This window comes from Orcinus orca, chromosome 13, assembly GCF_937001465.1.
Source record: "Orcinus orca chromosome 13, mOrcOrc1.1, whole genome shotgun sequence".
In the NCBI taxonomy this organism is placed as follows: Eukaryota; Metazoa; Chordata; class Mammalia; order Artiodactyla; family Delphinidae; genus Orcinus; species Orcinus orca.
Genome location: NC_064571.1, coordinates 44,879,637 through 44,899,019, shown reverse-complemented (window position 1 = coordinate 44,899,019; position 19,383 = coordinate 44,879,637). Strand labels below are relative to the sequence as shown.

Below are 19,383 nucleotides of genomic sequence, written 5' to 3'. Positions count from 1 at the left end.
TGGTGGATGGTGTCTAAATCCCCTAGGTGCCCCAAGTTTGCCTTGATGTAGGCAGGGGGAGAGACCTAATCCTCAAAGCACTGGTCCTTACATATTATTCTCTGGTTCCAGCTCTCCAGATCCACGAGCTAGAGGCTGAAAAACCAGTCGAATATTAGTTGTGGTATTTTGTGCTACCTTATAGAATAGCATACATAGAGTTATTTGTGAGGAGAGACTCTAAAAGACTTGAAAATCTTGGGAGCATTTTTATGCTGGCCAGTTTTATTGTCTTTAGAGGAAAGGATTGGGTTTTTCTTTTCCAACAGAACAATTTAAACTTAAACTCTTTGTAAATGTCAAAATTCCAAATAACACCCCCCTTCTCTAATATGTTACTATAGGTAGGGGAAATGGTGAAGGAAACACATCAGCTAGCCTTTCCTTGGTCCATCCTTCTCCCTCTGTAAGGACAATGAATTTCAGTGAAAACTGAGTGCCCTGGAAGACTGAGGACATTTTTCTGATATGACTCCTTTGCATACATCATCCCTGGTTCCTGGTTTCTGGGGTAAAAGAACAGCTGTGCAGTGTGGACCTTGAGTAGTTGAAGGTCCAATTAACAGAGTCTTGGGCTGACATGTTCACACTCAGAAACCTCTTTGAATACAGGCTATGTGGCAGTTACTGAAAGGATGTTCTCACCTCTGGGGCTGAGCTCTGTCAGTCAGGAATTGATTAAAAAAAAAAAAAAGCCATTGGCGAAATTTGGGAATGACATTAGAATCCAATGATCCCTAGAGAAATCAAAACTACAATGAGGCATCACCTCACACAGATCAGAATGGCCATCATCAAAAAATCTATAAACAGGACTTCCCTGGTGACGCAGTGGTTAAGAATCCGCCTGCCAATGCAGGGGACACGGGTTTGAGCCTTGGTCTGGGAAGATCCCACATGCTGCAGAGCAAACAAGCCCATGCGCCACAACTACTGAGCCTGCGTGCCACAACTATTGAAGCCCCGTGCGCCTAGAGCCCATGCTCTGTAACAAGAGAAGCCACCACAATGAGGAGCCTGCGCACCGCAATGAAGAGCAGCCCCCGCTCGCCACAACTAGAGAAAGCCCGCGTGCAGCAACGAAGACCCAAGCAGTCAAAAATAAATTAATTTAAAAAAAAAATCTACAAACAATAAATGCTGGAGAGGGTGTGGAGAAAAGGGAACATGCTTGCACTGTTGGTGGGAATGTAAATTGATACAGCCACTATGGAGAACAGTATGGAGGTTCCTTAAAAAACTAAAAATAGAACTACCATATGACCGAGCAATCCCACTACTGGGCATATACCCAGAGAAAAGCATAATTCAAAAAGAGTCATGTACCACAATGTTCACTGCAGCACTATTTACAATACCCAGGACATGGAAGCAACCTAAGTGTCCATCGACAGATGAATGGCTACAGAAGATGTGGCACATATATACAATGGAATATTACTCAGCCATAAAAAGAAACAAAATTGAGTTATTTGTAGTGAGGTGGATGGACCTAGAGTCTGTCATACAGAGTGAAGTAAGTCAGAAAGAGAAAAACAAATACCGTATGCTAACACATATATATGGAATCTAAAAAATGGTACTGATGAACCTAGTGGCAGGGCAGGAGTAAAGACACAGATGTAGAGAATGGACTTGAGGACACAGGGAGGGGGAGGGGTAAGCTGGGGCAAGGGTAAGCTGGGACAAAGTGAGAGAGTAGCATTGACATATATACACTATCAAATGTAAAATAGATAGCTAGTGGGAAGCAGCTGCATTGCACGGGGAGATCAGCTGGGTGCTTTGTGACCACCTAGAGGGGTGGGATAGGGAGGGTGGGAGGGAGACGCAAGAGGGAGGGGATGTGGGGATGTATGTATACATATGCTGATTCACTTTGTTATACAGCAGAAACTGACACAACACTGTAAAGCAATTATACTCCAATAAAGATGTTAAAAATTTTTTTTTAATTAAAAAAAAGAATCTAATGATCCCTCTTCTTTGCCATATATTTTTGCAGAGTGAATCATTCTGCAGAATGGGAGAGATTAATTTGAGGTCAAGCAGATATTTATCAGTGCCAGGCAGTGCTCCCAACATTGCCAGGAAGTAAAAAGCAGTCTGAGTATGATGGAGATAAGAAAGTATAAACCCAACTGCAATAAAAAAGCAGAATTTGAGAGTGTCCTAAGAAAAACTCAAGAATGGATAATCAAAAAAAATAGATCACACCTGACTGGAAGGGCTAGGAGAGGCTTCCTGAAGAAGTGACATGTGAGGTAGGCCTGCAAGTAAGGATCGGATTTGAAGGCAGGATGGTGGGAAGCATGTTCCAGAGGGAGGGGATGAGGGGAGCAGAAGCTCATCACTGGTAAAGCAGCAGGTGTGTTAAGGGAACAGGCAGCTGCTTCTTGGACTAGGAAGTTACAGGTGATATCCGAGAGCACAGTTTCCTCTAGTGGAGGGCAGATTGGAAGCTACCTCGTAAATGTGGAGAAAGGAGGAGCAGAGCTAGCAGAGGCTGCAAGCTTAGACAGCTCTTTAGAAGGCCTGACATGGAGTTCAAGTTCAGAGCAGCTCACTCTACAGTAACCCCATATGCATCTCAGTGTTTCAGGGTTGTGTGAGCTGACCACCTTGATTGCAGGGCCAGACATCTTGGTATCTGTGTGAGAGACCCAGCACTGGAGGGGCATGGAGGAGAGTTTCAGAGAGAAGCACTCTTTTCTGTGTCACTACTCAGAATTCAGTGGGTGTCTTTGAATCCAAGATGAAGTCCCAGAGGAAATGTGTGACTCAGGTTGAATGGGCTCCAGAACGCAACCTGGAGGTCCCTGGCTCTGCTAAGGGAGTAGGACTCCTCCCTTGGTTTTCTTGGGTGCCATAAACAAGTCCTGACCTCTCTGGACTTCCTTTTCCTGGTCTTGTGGATGGCACTATTACCTTCTCTATATCAAGATCCAGTGAGGATCTAAAGTGATCATATACGTGAGGGCACTCTGAAAAATTTTATTTCTAAGGTAGTATGAGCTGGTAGTTTTGATTAATAAATTATAAATTTTTTAATGAGCTCTTTGCTTCATTGGCGTAAAATACAGAATCTGAGCCTTTAGGGGTTATTTTAAACTCACAGATCAATTGAATGTAAACATTAGAAGGGACTTCAGTATCAGTTCTCTTCATCTGCTGAAAGGCAGCCCATCATAGTGGTCAAGAGTACAGACGCTGGAAATAGACTGAGAATGTCCGAATCCCATCTTTGCTACTTATGAGTTACACGATTTTGAGCAAGATTATTTTAAACGCTTCGTGCCTCAGTTTCCTCATCTGTAAAGTGGGGAGGAAAAAACACTCTCTATCTCACAGAGTTGTTGTGAGGGATAAGTGAATATGTGCAGCGTCCTGAGAATCTCCACATCGTCAGTGCTATATATTCACTGGTACAGCTAGTTCAGTCGGCTCACTTTTGCAGGTGAGGAGACTGAGGTCTGGAGAGGTGAAGTGACTTGCTCCAGGCATTCATTTGCTTGGTGGCTGGGCCAGGACTAGAACATGTTTACTGTCCTCTGTTTATTCAGTAAGCAGGATTTGCTATTGATGAACTTTTTAAAATGAAGAAAAAGCGGCCAAAATCTTTCCGGTATCAAGAGGGAAAAAGTCAGGTACCTTCAGGGAGGAGGAAGAGCCTTTCAGAAAGAACTGCAGAAGATGTGTCCTTAACGTGTAGATTAACACTGGGTAAATTCCCTGAGAGCCGTTCACACTGAATCGACCCCCGTGGATGCCTTTTCTTATCCTCCTGAGGCACTTACATCGCATTTGCAGGTCTGGGTCTTTTGGCACATTGAATGAAAATTACGCAAGGTTCTCCCTTGGCTATAGGAAGAGATAAATTGTAGCCTGTTGCCTTGAAGGTACAGTTTACATTTCTTCATACTTGTATTCTAGCACAGCATCTAATAGGGACTCAGTAACTGTCCACTAAATTGACATGGAACAAAACAGTGTTCAGCTTGTGACATTGGAGAAAAGTTCTGCTTGTGCAGCCTCATTGTTGCCTACTAGAGACATTCATTTCCTGTTGTTTCTATCCAGTTCAGGGACTCAAACAATATGTAGTGAGGGGCTTCTTCCTGGGTCCCTCGGGAGAGCCTCCAGACCTCTCAGGATCTCAGTTTATGTACCCATGAATCTATGAAAGGGGAATAATAATCTGGACAATATCTTTCAGATAAATGAGTATCGATATGCAAAATGCTTAACCAGCTGAGGGGAGAGATGTTAGGAAGCGTGCGAGATGTTGGGAAATAGTAAAACAGCAGGTAAATACCACCTGGCAGCCTGCACGTGGGAGCCTGGCTGGACAAGGAAGTCAGCCTCAGAGAGGATGTGAGAACACTGCACAACTAGAGAGGGACTCAGTGGGGTCTTCCACCCCCGCTTCTGTTCCTCAGAGGCTCAGGAAAGACAGGTGGCCAAGGGCTCCAGGACCTGGAAGAAGCATATCCCTGTCCTGCTTGCCTTTGCCAAGAAGCAGTATGGAAGCACTCTAGCGTGCAGGTGAGGCCAGCTCCAAGTTAATGTAAGTCAGGGTCCCACTCACATTTGTGGGCCACTTGGCATTCTGTTCCACGTTAATGGTAAAATGAGAAGACAAATTGTGCGTGTGTGTGTGTGTGTGTGTGTGTGTACATGCACGCACACACCCACAAGGCAGACTTTTTTTCTCTTGATCTGTGTTTCTATTTCTTAACGATAAAATCTTTTCTTTCATGAAACGACAGTGTTGATGGATGGTAGTTAAAAACAAAAAATAAAGCCTCTTTACTGGGAAAAAAAAGTTGGTGCCCTATTTTGAACCCCATGATAATATCTATCTATACATCTATCTAATTCTATCTCTCTATCCCTATCTATCTATCTATCAATCTATCTATCTATTGCTAGCTGTCTTTACTGATGTGTGAAATCCCAAAATCTGGGATCTGCCTGTGGAAATGACTTGTTTAGGCTCCATGAACACAGAAATTAAGTAGTGGTGCTACTTTAATTGGAGGCTGAAAGCTGTGGGAGGCTTCGAAGAGCTGTTCAGAGGCTGGAGTTCAAAGTCAAAGGCAGGACTTATGTTCTGACTCCAGGCCATTAAAGGGCAATATGTTAAAAAATCACACTATTTATAGGAGTCATTGGTTGGGTATCTTCTGGAACAGTACTAGGACGTTTATATATTTTTACATTTAAGATTTATAACAATCCTGGAGATGGGTGAATTATCTCCATTTAATAATGAAGAAACTGAGGCTCAAAGGTATATTAGTTTGCCCAAAATTACCTAACAAAGAAGCTGCTGAGCTGGAATTTTAAAGCCTGTGTTATCAGTTCATGATGTGGGCTTTATACAAATAGCTACGGCATATGCAGGTCTTATTGTGTTCCAGGCACTGTGCCTAAGCTCTTTATATGCATTTTATTCAGATATTATCAGAACCCTATGAGGTATGTATTATTATTATTCCCACTTTGCAGAAAAGTAAATTGAGGCTGAGAAAGGCTAAATTATTTGTCTGGGGTCACAGCTAATAAAAGCATAGTTGGCACCTGAACAAATCTGTCTGTCTGGCACTAGGGTCCATGCGCTTCACCATTAGGCTAAGTTGTTACACAACAGTACAAGCTTCCTGGGAAAGGGATTATGTCTCTTTGTATGTCTTGGCAATCTCTTAGCTCATCTAAGATCGGAGAAGAGAAAGGACCACCTAAGTGCTGGCAGAGAGGTGAGGATTTGGAATTTATGGAAAGGGCTTCTCTGGATATAGAGAATGATGGTGAAAGGCAAGACATTTTCCTCCTTAACAGTAGGAAAATAGAGTTGCTTTGTAGTTGAATAAAATAGGAAAAGTGCTATTCTTATGGGCCCATATAATCCATACAAACTAGGAGACTATGTCAAAATGAAGTGAGAGGACTCCTCTGGTTGGTGCAGTGGATAAGAATCCGCCTGCCAATGCAGGGGACACGGGTTCGAGCCCTGGTCCAGGAAGATCCCACAAGCTGTGGAGCAACTAAGCCCTTACACCATAACTACTGAGCCTGTGCTCTACAGCCTGCAAGCCACAACTACTGAGCCCATGTGCTGCAACTACTGAAACCCATGTGCCTTGAGCCCATGTTCTGTAACAAGAGAAGCCACTGCAACGAGAAGCTCGCGCACTGCAACTAGAGAAAGCCCACGCGCAGCAACGAAGACCCAATGTAGCCAAAAATAAAATAAATAAAATTAATTAATTAAAAAGTAATGAAGTGAGAACCAGAGCAGAGGACAAGAAGCTAAAAGAGTGATGTCTAGAAATCACAAGCATTTCTGAACAAGTGAGAAACCCTTTGCACAGTGGAAAGGTGGTGGTACATTTTAGAGGTACAAGGAGTGAAATCCAGAGAAGGGAAATCTATCATAGTACTCCTCCAAGTGGGGCCACAGCTGGGGAGCATCCTCATCACCTGGCATCTTATTAGAAATGCAGATCTGGGGGCCTACTGAATCAGCTTCTCAAGAAGTGAGATCCACCAATCTGTGCTTCTTATGCATGCTACAATTTGAGGAGCACTGTGTTACAGTCATCTTTCCAGGTCCTGTCTCATGTCAGCCCTGGCAGTGCTCCAAGCTTTAGAACACCACATCACCCCGAGATGCCAGGTGACCAGTGCTGGACCCCTGAGCACTCATCACTCATTTGACACTGAACCTGATGCTCTGGACCACGGTGCTTCCCTATCACTCTCTGTAGCTGCTCAACAACTACTAGAGGCATTTCTGCAGCAGGTTCTGTAGGAGACATCCTTACAACCCACATGTGAAGATACCAGTTAGAGGAGATGACAAGTCACATCTATTTCTGGCACATGAGGAAGAGCTGATTGTGATTGTGAAAATTCCTCTATGTTTAACCTTTTAGTAACACTTTATCTACAAAGTGAGAAAGAGAGAAGCCTACTATAAGGCAGAGAATCCAATGGCTCTGTATTTCAAGAGGAAAAAAAGAGCTTTTAAAAATAGTAAGAAGCTAAGGGTAAGTGCTTGAGTTTATTGCCTAAAGAGGAAGAATTTCATGTCCATTTTGGAATGAATGAAAGTGAGTGACTTGTTCTGTTGCTAGAAGATTTGAACTAATGTAACCCCGGTGCTTTGCTTTCAATTTGTCACTGGCCTGGAGAGCACTCAAAGGGTCACCTGGCAGGACCTCAGAAGGTGATACTTCTAAATATCTCCCTCATCAAAATCCAAAATGCCTGAAGTGCCATCATTAGAGATGCCTTGTTTATGGCTAAATATTTCATCCAGGTATCTTTCTTAACAGATCAGGGGAAAATATGGCCCACTGATGTTAAAACTCCCATGTGAGATGGGACTCTGGACAGCTGGGGCAGTTGGGGATGATGGGGAGGGAATGAGAAAGGAGAGGAATTATGCAGAAAGGGAGAGAGTAACTTTCCTAAGGTTTACCTCGTGTGAACCGATCACTCTCCCTTATACTTCTTTGAGCCCCAGCTAACCAGCCTAGAACCAGCTTTAGGAGTTCATAGCCCTGCCTTCCTTAAATGCCCCTATCAGGGAGCCCTGACCTGAGAATACAATTGGTCCTTTTGGCTTTTGTCTATAACTGAGGAAAGGGCAATTTCTTTACCAGTGAGGGGCACTGCTGTCAGCTTGCTGTGGGCAGTTGTAGATATTCCCCTTCCTTTCATCTGGTTATATGTATGCAGGTCACATGCTAGACCCTGATGCATGCCTTCTTAGGTCTCTTACCTTCTTTTCCAAATATTATCTCTACCACTGACTATTCCACATCTAGAACTGTGCTCTATGGGTTTTGAGGACTTCAGGAATCCCTTCTAAAATAAAATATCTCTGGGTGTGGTTATATTTTGTTTTATTTTCTGTTATGCCCTTAATCATCAGTTAATAACAGCAGATTTTGCTCATTGAGAGCAAGGAGACTATTTGGGGAGCTTGTGATATGATAACAAAATGTTTCACTCTCAAGAATAGCAGGACTCTGTAGAGATGTAGAAAGGACAATAGAGAATAAAGAAAAGTGAAAAAAATAGAACTTGCCAAGATAATTACTGACAGTAACTATGTGATGAATTGTCTCTTATAAAACAGTAGTGTTGTAAGAGACCCAGGTATTTGTAAATGGGGATAATTTAAGGCTTTAGGTCTTTTAAAAGTTGCTATTTAATAAGATTTGATATTTAGATGCATTTTCTACAGCCTTATTATATAATTATATGTATGATATGTTATATATAATAGATATATAATATATAATACTTTATTAAATGTATTTAATTTATTTAGATGTAGCAGGGGATAAAATATGGAGGAATTCCTGAAGTAACAAAACTTTAAACGAACGTTTCAAAGGAGGAGGAATTGAGAGGACTGGCATTTAGAGAGGGTGGCGAAAGCCCAGGGAGGGTGAAGTCACACAGAGGAGGCTTCAGGTTGCTTGACTAAGGCAGAGTGGCCAACAGGGAGAGGCCAAATGGAGGGACCAGCTGATGAAGCAACCAGAGTGCTAATCTTGGGAGGTGGATACAGAGATTTCCAGGGAGCTTGTGAGCAGAAGGATGACTCAATACGAAGAGTGTGAGGGAAGGGCTGGAGAGGCAGCTAGGCCAGTACTGACGGGGGGAGACAGAGGACAGCAGGGGAATGAAGTGGCTGGTTACTCTCAGATCACAGGAGGGTGAATCTGAGAAAGGGACAGAAAAAAATGTCTCCGCCTTCCTCTTGAGGTGGGAGTCGGGGGCAGTCTACTCTCACTTCCCTTTACGCTCCTCTCACCAAGGCAACTTCTTGGACAAAGACGATGAGACTCAGGGGAATGGTTCCCTGTGGCTAAGGCTGCAGACTGGGCCAAGTGGCTCTTTCAGGTGATGTTAACCCATCTCCCATGAAGGGGCTCAGGCTCCCTTCTGTGTGTCTGTTGAGATGAACCATTAGCAAAGCCATCATGTCCAGGGAGCTGAAAGTCTCTTTGCCTGGTGGTAGACCCATGGCAAATGCATCCATCAGTCTGGTGGTTGGCTCCATTTTGGGAGCCCCCCCCCAAAATGATAATAATCATTTTTTTGACATTCCAGATTAAAATAACTAGCCCGAATCTCAAAGTGGCTCTTCAAATTAGTGGGCAAAGTGTCTTAATCACTCATTTTCAAAAGATCTCCCTCCATACCCCTGAAAATTAATTTAGAGGCTGTCTTTCTTTGAGAATAGAGAAGCAAAGAGAGAAAACTCATTTCAATCTGACTTTTAGTCAGTTTTAGAGGGACAAGGTCGCAATTGATGTTTGAAGGGAAAAAATAGAGCCCCAGATGCTTCGAGGAGCCAGGAAACCTTCCATTTGCTTCTCAGCCTTAAAGAACACACCCTCAGGAAGATGACTGAAGCCTGGGAAATTATGAATATCAAAATAAATAAGAAAGCCAGTGAACAGCTGCAATTTTCTGCCATGAGGCTTTTAGTTTTGTTTTGTTTTTTCCTATTTAAGGGATAGGAAACCTTTTATGCATTGGGTTTTCCAATTGATTCCAAGAGTATATTATACTAATAGATAGTAGCTTTACAAAATAAAAAGACGTTTGGCTTTCTATTCTGAATTTCAGGCATGGGGGTGCATCACCACTTTTATATCACACTTATTCACTCTGATGAAAGAAAAGAAGATTGAGCGTCAAAAGCTGAAGGTCATCCATACAGTTGTCGCAATAGCAATCTGTGTACCTTTAACCCTATGGAGGAAAAGTAATTACCCTTTGGCTTCTGGTGACCTCAACTAACCTTTGTTGAAGGGCCGGAGAAAATAAAGGCTGACCATCAGCTTGCCCTCGCTGCCCTGGGCTTAACCTGCTGTGTGAATGAAGAACAACCCAACAATAGGATGAGAGGATGTTGCCATGGAAATAGCCCTGGCCGAAGGAGCAAAAACCAGAAATTTATCACGATTAATTGTTTTATTAAGAACCTCCCATCTTTTGCATTATTCCCTGGGGAGGGGGGAGGATGGGCTCTCATTTAGATCTTATAGGAGAAAAATTCTGGTCAAATAAATGAAGCAGCCCATACAGTAAAACCATTAAGTTGTAGCTAGAACTAGACAGCTTTCTGAGAGGATCTATATCTTCACATAATCTATACAGATGCAAATGCGAACAGCCAGGATGAGGGCCTAGGAAGCTCACGCTACCAGGCAAATCAGTTGAGGTACAGGTTTGGGCATCTGTCTTTGAATATTTTCAGCAGATGTTGCCTGTGCTTCCATGCCTAGGCAAGGTCTGGAAAGTATAGGTAATCATATTTAATAGCATATCAGTGAACAGAAATGCAATGTCACTTTTTGTTGTCCTTATTTAACCTTTATGTTAAATAGAATCTAAGTTCTATGTGTTTTTAAGGTGAGTTCATTCACATTAGAGAATAGAAACTTGCCATCCAATTATGTTCAGATTAAACTAGACTAGCCCAAGATGCTCTGGCTGCTATAGGCTAATTGAAGGAAAAAGAAACCAAGTGAGTGAGAGACAGTTCTTTTATGGAGAGCCTGAAAGTTCTCTCTCAGGTATAAACAGACTTCTTTAGAAGTAATAATATTGATTTTTCACATTAGAATGTTTTCGTTTATTTTATTTTTCATTTTAGTGCAAGGATGAAATTAGACTTTTAGAAAGTAAAAATGTGGATGTTTTTATTAGCTCTTTCATTTATTTCTATTATGTGGATTAATGAATCGTTAAGTAAATGAGAACTGGATATTACCTTTTCCCTTCCTTCCTTCCTTCCTTCCTTCCTCCCTCCCTCCCTCCCTCCCCCCCTTTCTTTCTTTCTTTCTTTCTTTCTTTCTTTCTGTGGATGCTAGAGTAGCAATGTGAAACACTCATTTGTTGTATTTCCTAAATAGTGAGTTATTCGTGTTAATCAGTTTTTAAAATAATTTGAGGTACTAAAACAAAGCAGGTGGATAAGCTCAGATATTGATTTTCTCTTTAACGGTTATTTCATCAGTGAAACTAACCACCGATAAAGGAAAAAAAGCATAGCAGATGTCTACTGAAGACCCCGTTCACAATGAGAAGATTTTTATTTATTTTTTTTGTCATGGCATAAGATGCCAACCTGAGTTTCATTTATGCATTTTAACTCCAGGTGTTTACAGGAACTTACTCTCGAACTGGGGAGAAGGATTATTCAGCTTTTATTAGAACTTGGAAAGTTATGTTTAATAGATATAAACTTTTCAAACAAAAGGATGCTGTTTGCAATCTGTTAACTAACAATGAAATCCAATTCTTGGGTTTCCTGTTTACTCATCTCCTAACTGCAGTTAGTTTATCACTCATTCTCCGTGTTTCTCCTATTGTTGGGGCCAGAATTCTCTGTGTGCTGACACTCCGGTACCTGCGGCCTTAAGGCCCATCTCAAATAATATAGTAGACGTGGCTTGACTTAAATAAACTGTGGCCTTTGGCAGACTTTTACTCTTTTTCTCTGCTATAGATAACAGTTTTTCTTAAGTGGCGGCAACACATCTCTAAAAATAAACCTGCAACAAGGTCCTGCTTGTGCTTACCTTAGAGTTCAGCAGCACCTTGCTTGTGATCATGCTTCTTCATTCCCGTGTGCTTTAGTTTTCTGGGGGAGCCCATACCTGCTTGTAGGGCACTAATAATGTTCCTTCTGGCTGTGGTACCTGCAGCGTTGATCTTGGTCTTCAAGGTCCTCACTATATTGGGACCATCTCCAGATTTTCTGTGTTTATTAACCCTCAGCTGGACAGCTTGACTGAGGCAGTGGAACCAAAAGTGAAGACGGTAAGGGGTTTCTGTTGTTTTACCTGTTTGGGCCAATAGAAGAGTGAAAGAGAGAATGATGATCCAGATCAAAAGGTAAAAAACAAGGTTTATCTGTCCTTATGTGAAGGCAGCAGATATCTACTTGGCCTCCCCCATTCAAAATAATTGTGCATACTTTCTGCTGGTTTGGGTCATCAGTTTTGTATTAAAATTACTGAAAGATGTCTTACTACATATAGTTTACTTGTGGACTGCATTTTTATTGCTCTAATTTTGTTTAGAGGAAAGACATCATATGCATTTATTTAATTTACATAGAAATCTTCCCAAAATAGTTTTGCAAAGAACAGGGTAGATCAAATCTCTCAGTGACTAGGTATTTAAATGAAGACATGAGAGTATTACTGATTTATAACTAATAGTGTTTCAACTTAACTGCTCTTCAATAACACCCATAAAAAATGATATTAAAGTATGAAGAGTCATTTAAAAGATGAAGACTACTGAGAATAGTTCTATATACTTTTCTAGTTCTCTACTCTTTGCTTCTAATCCTTAATCCTATGTATGCACACGACTGCTAAATAAATGTACTGCTAAATAAATGTAAATGAGGGACTAAATACAATATTCCAGAAACAAAAAGATAGTTATGCAATAAATGAAAGAAAAAACTAGATAACAAATATATATTTGGAAAAATGTTAAAATTGCCATTCTGTACACTTTGAATATATGTATTTAAAAAACAACATGGAATTTTGTTATGAGAATTTAAGATAATTTTTAGAGAACATACATATTTGAAAAAGCAACATGATATTTTGTCAACAGAGTGTACAGTAATGTTGAGTTGAATGGATACTTTCAACTGAAGGGGGAATAAAAAGCTATTTTAACAGCTTATGGGTATTAACACTACCAGCTCCAAATTAAGCATACATTAATGGCATGGCATTATTCTGCTACATTCTGTATTTAAAATATCTTTCCAAGTATTATGTGCAGTGTAATAGATCATAGATAGAACATAGGATATTTTAGGGGAATACCTAACTGTGATATTAACACTGTATTTGGGTTAAAGGATGCAAAAAACATTGTTAAAAATTATATGGTATCAATGTTCCTCATAAAAGGACATATTTCAGTCTTTTTCAACAGACTGATAGAAATATAATGCTGTTAAGCTCCCTAGAGTTTCAAGCACAATGTAGAAGGAAGGTAATTTACAAAAATAAATTTAGATCTATTTAAATACATTTCAAAAAACAAAGATATTCCCAAGAAATGGTCATATATGCCTTTCACAAAGTCTTACATGGTTCATCCTGAGTTTGAAGCAGGGAGTAGGAATTTAATAAAACATGTCATTTAAATCTGTATATTATGTCATTCTAAAGCAAACGTTTAACCCAGTTTAAAGTCCCAACCACCAGAATTCCATATACAATAGTGCCATGTATCCAGCTAGGAAGTAGCTGGATTCGGTGCCGTCTAGTTGCACCTTCACACCACAAGCACATAAGTACAGTTAATATCTAAGCTTTCAGCAAGAGTATCAGTTACCCTAAAAGTTACCTTCAAGATTAAATACCTTTAAATGCTGCAGCGCTCTGGATTTCCAGTTAACCAAACTATATTTCCAGCAGAAACTCATGGAGTATAGAGTAGTTCTTGTCTGTAAGCCCTTCCTGCTGGTCTTCTTAGGAAGCGGTGCTGGAACGTTTTATTGTTTTTAAATCCTGTTGATAATTTGACTCTCTGTCAACTAGTGCTGTCGACCCATCACTAGCCTTTCTTAGGATGGAGATGACTGGAAGGTTGAAGGGCTACAGGCCATACATCATCTTCCCCTTCTCAGTGTACCTTAGTATGAACAAGGCATCAGGACTCTGAGGAAAGGAGGGAGAGCTGAGCCATCATATATTCCACAGATTGCAGGCTTTCCCTCTGTCCTGCAGTGCTGGAGAAGGGGATTATTGCTGCAGGAAAAAAAATCTGGCCACACTGTAGAAATAATCACCGCAGTTCAGCTCGCCCCCCACCTCCCTCTGTTCTCTCTCTCTCTCTCTCTGTCTCTCCCTCTCTCTCTTTCTCTCTCTCTGTGCGAGGCCCCAGCTGATTCAGGCTGCATCCATCCATACATAAATCATTCCCCTTATTCTATTGGTTACATGGTACATGGCAAGTATTGATTTTTTCTGTTGCCTCATTGCTGGAGAACACTTGGTTTTTGTGAGACAGAAAAAGAAAAAAAAGAAAAAAAAAAAAAAAAAGGACAGACCAAACCAAAAAAAAAAAAAAAAAAATCCTCACTGGAGTTTAGTCTAGATAAAAAATAATCAGGCAGATTTGCACCATCCTAACGACAAGCGTGTTCCAAAACGAGCATACTTTGGGGAGGCCCTTTCCTATCTGTTTGCGTGTTCTTGCAGTATACTCTGTCTCAAAATAAAAAAGAACTGTTCCCAGTTAAGAAGAGCTCTGGGTTCAGGAATTAATAACAGCATACAGAGAGGGAGATGGTCTCTCATTGTGCAGGGCAAGGAGTCATCTAATTGATCACCATTAAACCAGGAAAAAAAGAGTTTAGTTAAAACACAGCTTGCTCTAAAAATAAGAATAAGGAGACAAGAATAATGCCTCATGGCCAAATGACATGTATGGGACAGGAAGAAAGATGTTTCTCTAGGTTTATTTTGTGTGGTGATAAAATGTGCAAGTGTGCCTTGTTTGTGTGAAATGTAAATATAGAATGTGCCTCAGCTGTCAAAATATTGTGTCTTCTCATACTTAGAGACAAGACAGAACTAAAAAAGTGAATTGGTCTTAGTTTAGGATTCTGACATTTGGGTATCGGAGATAGAGTGTTCTTCAGAACCTAAGTTAAAACACCCAAGAGTCTTAATGTATGACTTGTCACAAAGACCAATTTGTTTTAAAGTGATAGTGGCTCTTGGACTCAATCCAAAGGGGTTTTATTTCTGAAATATCAAAATGATTTCTTCATGAGGTAATTCGATCCAAAGAATCATTCCAATATACAAGGAGATTATTGTAATGAGGAAATCATTATAAGAAGGTTATAGAGCAAATATAAGGAGTGAAAAGACAGTAAAAAGCCCAATTTTAATTTTGTAAACCTATGTGACAATTGATAATCTAACAAAGGGTGAAGTTTAGGAACAAACACAGTTCAGCATGTACACAGGTGACAAGATATTTTCTTTTGGGTTCTACTTAGAGTCATCAACTAACAAATGTACCATGCACCAGTTGCAGATGAGAAGTAGTAAGGGCTTCTTTAACCTACTTTAAGGTTTAAAAGAATTCCTCCTAACCCGAAATATTTACTCTGCACAATAAAAAGAGTCTATTAAGTTAAACTGTCACTAACCTCAGAAGTCAGACTAGGATTTCCCCTCTTTTGCCTCACAAAACTGTGCTGGGGAATTCTTTTTGTTCTTTTCATCTGTCAGTTTACTTTGTGGCCATTGGTGCTTGGTTCATGTTTATGATAGGGTCTGCTCAATAGAAGATTCTGTGGAGCGGAGCTGCAAGGGGCATGTCCATGGGAGTTGTGGCCAGCCCATCTGGGTGTGTGGCCCTTCTGGGCACAGAATAATACGTCTCTTTCTTCTTATTGTTAAGTTCATTTTATTGAAGGACTCCGAACATCTCTTTTTGTATAGAAGTACTAGTTTATCTAACTTGCCATTTCAAGGGAACCTCTGTGAATGAAAATGTGGAAGGAGTGAGACCTGCATGGAATTTTATCCAAATTAATGTTTTGTTGTGTTGTTTTGTTTGTGTGGCTCTTGTCCTTTTGGGTTCCAATTTAGATGCATGTTCTCTCAGTAATCTCATATCCACATACCAAGGAGAGTAAGATGCCTCTCTACCTTCCTACATGGTGAAGGAGTCCATAAAGGACTTAGAGCATTTTAGATTTAAAAGGGAAACAGACAAGAAAATAACAACAAAAGCTATAGGAAACCCTTTGAACCTGACCTCTTCCTTTGCTCTGCTTCATCCTTTCCTGATCCAACAACTTGAGCAACTGTTTATTGACCACTTACTGTGGACCAGGGATTCGCTGGAGCGAGGGGAGTCTGCCAAGCTAAATGCTGGTGCCCTATCCCAGCGCAGGGACCTATCCCAGGAAACATCCTGTGTCTAGGCTGCTGCCCAGCAGAGGCGCGTCTCTCACGTGGTGAGCCTTCGGCTCTGTCACTCCTTTGAGCTCTCTGTAGGCCGCTTCTCTAGAAAAGTCATATAATTACATTAAGTATTAATACCCTTTTATCTCCATTAACTGTAACAAGACTTAAGTGGCCAACACAGAGCCTTGCCTATAGCACATACTCAACAGGAATTTATGTTAATTTGAGACACTGTCAGTCCGAAAGGAGAGAGAATTATAATCAAAGCTAATGATTATTACGTGGTGAGGGGGTTAAAAGCATTGTCATGTAATTTTCACAACCCTGTTTCTAAATAACCTTATTTTATTCCCATTTTAAAGATGAGGAAATGGAGGTGGAGACAGGTCAATTGAGCTGCCCAAGCCTGCCCAGCTGCTAAATGGGGGAATTGGGTTTGAGACTCCTGCTTCTCTTACACACCACTCAGTCTAGAGGAGCAGTGGCAGCTGGCAGAGGCCCTTAAATTCCAACTGGGAGTCTTTTGAGAGAGGTTATGACCAGGAAATGGCTTCTGTGCTGGCCCTAAAGCATGTTGCATTCCATAATTTTTATACCTTATGGGTACGCTTTGACTCACCATAAAAAAAAAGGAAACATATTTAAAATCTTCTAGTGGGGATTACTATTAGAAGGAGTTTGTGTGTGTGTGTGAACCCTTTTGAACATAAATATATCTTTTAGATACAAAAATGTTTATCCTTTAAATTGTCTGTTAAGGCAGGTCTGGACATTCATGGATGGAATTTACCTAAGGTGAGGCTCACCTGTGGAAGTGACAGTGGCAGGCCCCAGCGAATGGGAATCCCAGGCAGAATTCAAACACTGCCTCTGAGCAACAGTGACTCTCCATGGCAAGTGGCAGGTATGCTCATTTGAATTCATAGGTTTTCTTTTTTTTTTAATTTATTATTATTTAAAACATTTATTTTGTCATTTCCTTTTTTACTAAAGTATAGTTGATTTACAACATTATATTAGTTTCAGTTGTACAACATAGTGATTCAATATTTTTATAGATTATACTCCATTTAAAGTTATTGTAAAATATTGGGTATATTCCCTGCGCTGTACAATATATTCTTATAGCTCATTTACTTTATACATAGTAGTTTGTACCTCTTAATTCCCTACCCCGTCTTGCCCCTCCCCCATTCCCTCTCCCCACCGATAACCACTAGTTTGTTTTCTATATCTGTGAGTCTGTTTTGTTATATTCATTCGTTTGTTGTATTTTTTAGATTCCACATATAAATGATAACATACAATATTTGTCCTTCTCTGTCTGATTTATTTCACTAAGCATAATAGCCTCTAGGTCCATTAATGTTGCTGAAAATGGCAGGATTTCATTCTTTTTTATGCTGAGTAGTATTCCATTATCTATATCTATATCGATATCTATATATATATAACATATTCTTTATCCATTTATCTGTTGATGGACACTTAGTTTGCTTGCATATCTTGTCTATTGTAAATAAAGCTACTATGAACATTGAGGTGCATGTATCTTTTCAAACTAGTGTTTTCTTTGGATATATACCTAGAAGTGGAATTTCTGGATCATATGGTAGTTTGGGTTTTTTTTTAATTTTTATACAATGTTCAGAGGTTACTTTCTATTTACAGTTACTACAAAATATTGTACAATACATCCTTGAACCTATCTTACACCCAATACTTCGTACCTCCCACTTCCCGACCCCTATATAGCCCCTCTCCACCCTGCTGGTAACCACTTGTTTGTTTTCTATATCTGTCTGCTTCTTTCTGTTATATTCACTAGTTTGTTGCAATTTTTAGATTCCATATATGTGATATCATACAGCATTTATCTTTCTCCACCTGACTTATTTCACTTAGCATAATGTCCTCCAAGTCCATCCATGTCGTCGCAAATGGCAAAATTTCTTTTTTATGGCTGAGTAATATTCCACTGTGTGTGTGTGTGTGTGTGTGTGTGTGTGTGTGTGTGTGTGTGTGTGTGTGTATCACATCTTCTTTATCCATTCATCTGTTGATGAACACTTGGGTTGTTTCCATGTCTTGGCAATTGTAAATAATGCTGCTATGAACATTGGGGTGTATGTATCTTTTCAAAGCAGTGTTTTTAGATTTTTGGATATATACCCAGGAATGGAATTGCTGGGTCGGATGGTAGTTCTATTTTTAGTTTTTTGAAGAACCCCCTCATACTGTTTTCTTCAGTGGCTGCACCAATTTACATTCCTACCAACAGTGTACCCTTTTCTCCACATCCTTGCCAACATTTGTTATTTGTAGACTTTTTGAAGAGAACCAAAACACGACTCTTTTAAAATTCTCTTCTAATCAAACACTGCCAGGCGAGACTAAATAAACTGTGAGGGAATATTCATCTGTAACATTATTTCCTGATCTTTTGAAAAATTTTGAGGTAGGAAGAAGTATAGTCGTGAAGCAGGTTGATTAGCTTGTTTGCAGCCAGTCCCTTAAAGGAGGAAGCCTGTTTAAACCTGTCCTGCCGGGACTAAATTAAGATTTTCCTGCCCAAGTGCCTTCCTTCCCAGTGCTCTTGGTCTCTGTAACACAGAGTGATTTACTTATAAAGCATTTATGCACGGCTTCCCTGGTGGCGCAGTGGTTGAGAGTCCGCAGGGGACACGGGTTCGTGCCCCAATCTGGGAGGATTCCATGTGACGCGGAGCGGCTGGGCCCGTGAGCCACGGCCGCTGAGCCTGCGCGTCCGGAGCCTGTGCTTTGCAACAGGAGAGGCCCGCGTACTGCAAAAAAAAAAAAAAAAAAAAAAAATTTATGCAAGTATTGAGGGCCAAGAGGTATTTCAAGATGTAACAAATAACAATAATATTAATAATAATTATAGGGTTGATACTAATGTAGAAAAACATCATCAGGCATACATTTTCCTTCCTTTTCATTAAATCTCTGCCATTGCTTTTCGTCTTCTTAGTGCCCATCTGACTTACAGATTGGCCGATCTCCAGACCAAGATCCAGAAGGTACATTATGACAGGAGAAACCTGAGAGCACACCCCAATAAATCCTGCTCTCCAGCCATTTGCTTGGTCCCCAGCCTGCATCAGCAGTAGACAAATCCCAGCAAACAAGGGCTGTCCAAATTATCAGCACTCGTTTCATGGCCTGGATGGAAAAACAAAAGAGGTATGGGAGCCTATGAGGGAGAAAACCCAACCTATACCCTGTGTTTTAAAACTGGGCCAATAAGAACTAGGGAACGGTTATTTTACCTGAATTTATTGCTTAGCAACAAAGGCTCTACCTCGAGAGAATGCTATTC

At 40.5% G+C, this 19,383-nt stretch overlaps 2 long non-coding RNA genes across 8 annotated transcripts in view; one reads left to right on the top strand and one right to left on the bottom strand.

Annotated features, from left to right (window-relative positions):
• The window catches only part of LOC125960818 (uncharacterized), a 480,299-nt gene that overhangs the window by 121,174 nt on the left and 339,742 nt on the right, over nucleotides 1-19,383 (bottom strand). The window lies entirely within an intron of this gene.
• The window catches only part of LOC117198314 (uncharacterized), a 424,014-nt gene that overhangs the window by 360,643 nt on the left and 43,988 nt on the right, over nucleotides 1-19,383 (top strand). For 5 of the 7 annotated variants that reach the window (XR_007470860.1, XR_004479407.2, XR_007470861.1 and 2 more), the window contains one exon: nucleotides 16,803-16,947. This is a non-coding gene — a long non-coding RNA (uncharacterized LOC117198314). The remainder of the gene's footprint in view (nucleotides 1-16,802; nucleotides 16,948-19,383) is intronic. The other 2 variants (XR_004479411.2, XR_004479410.2) reach the window with 1 other exon arrangement.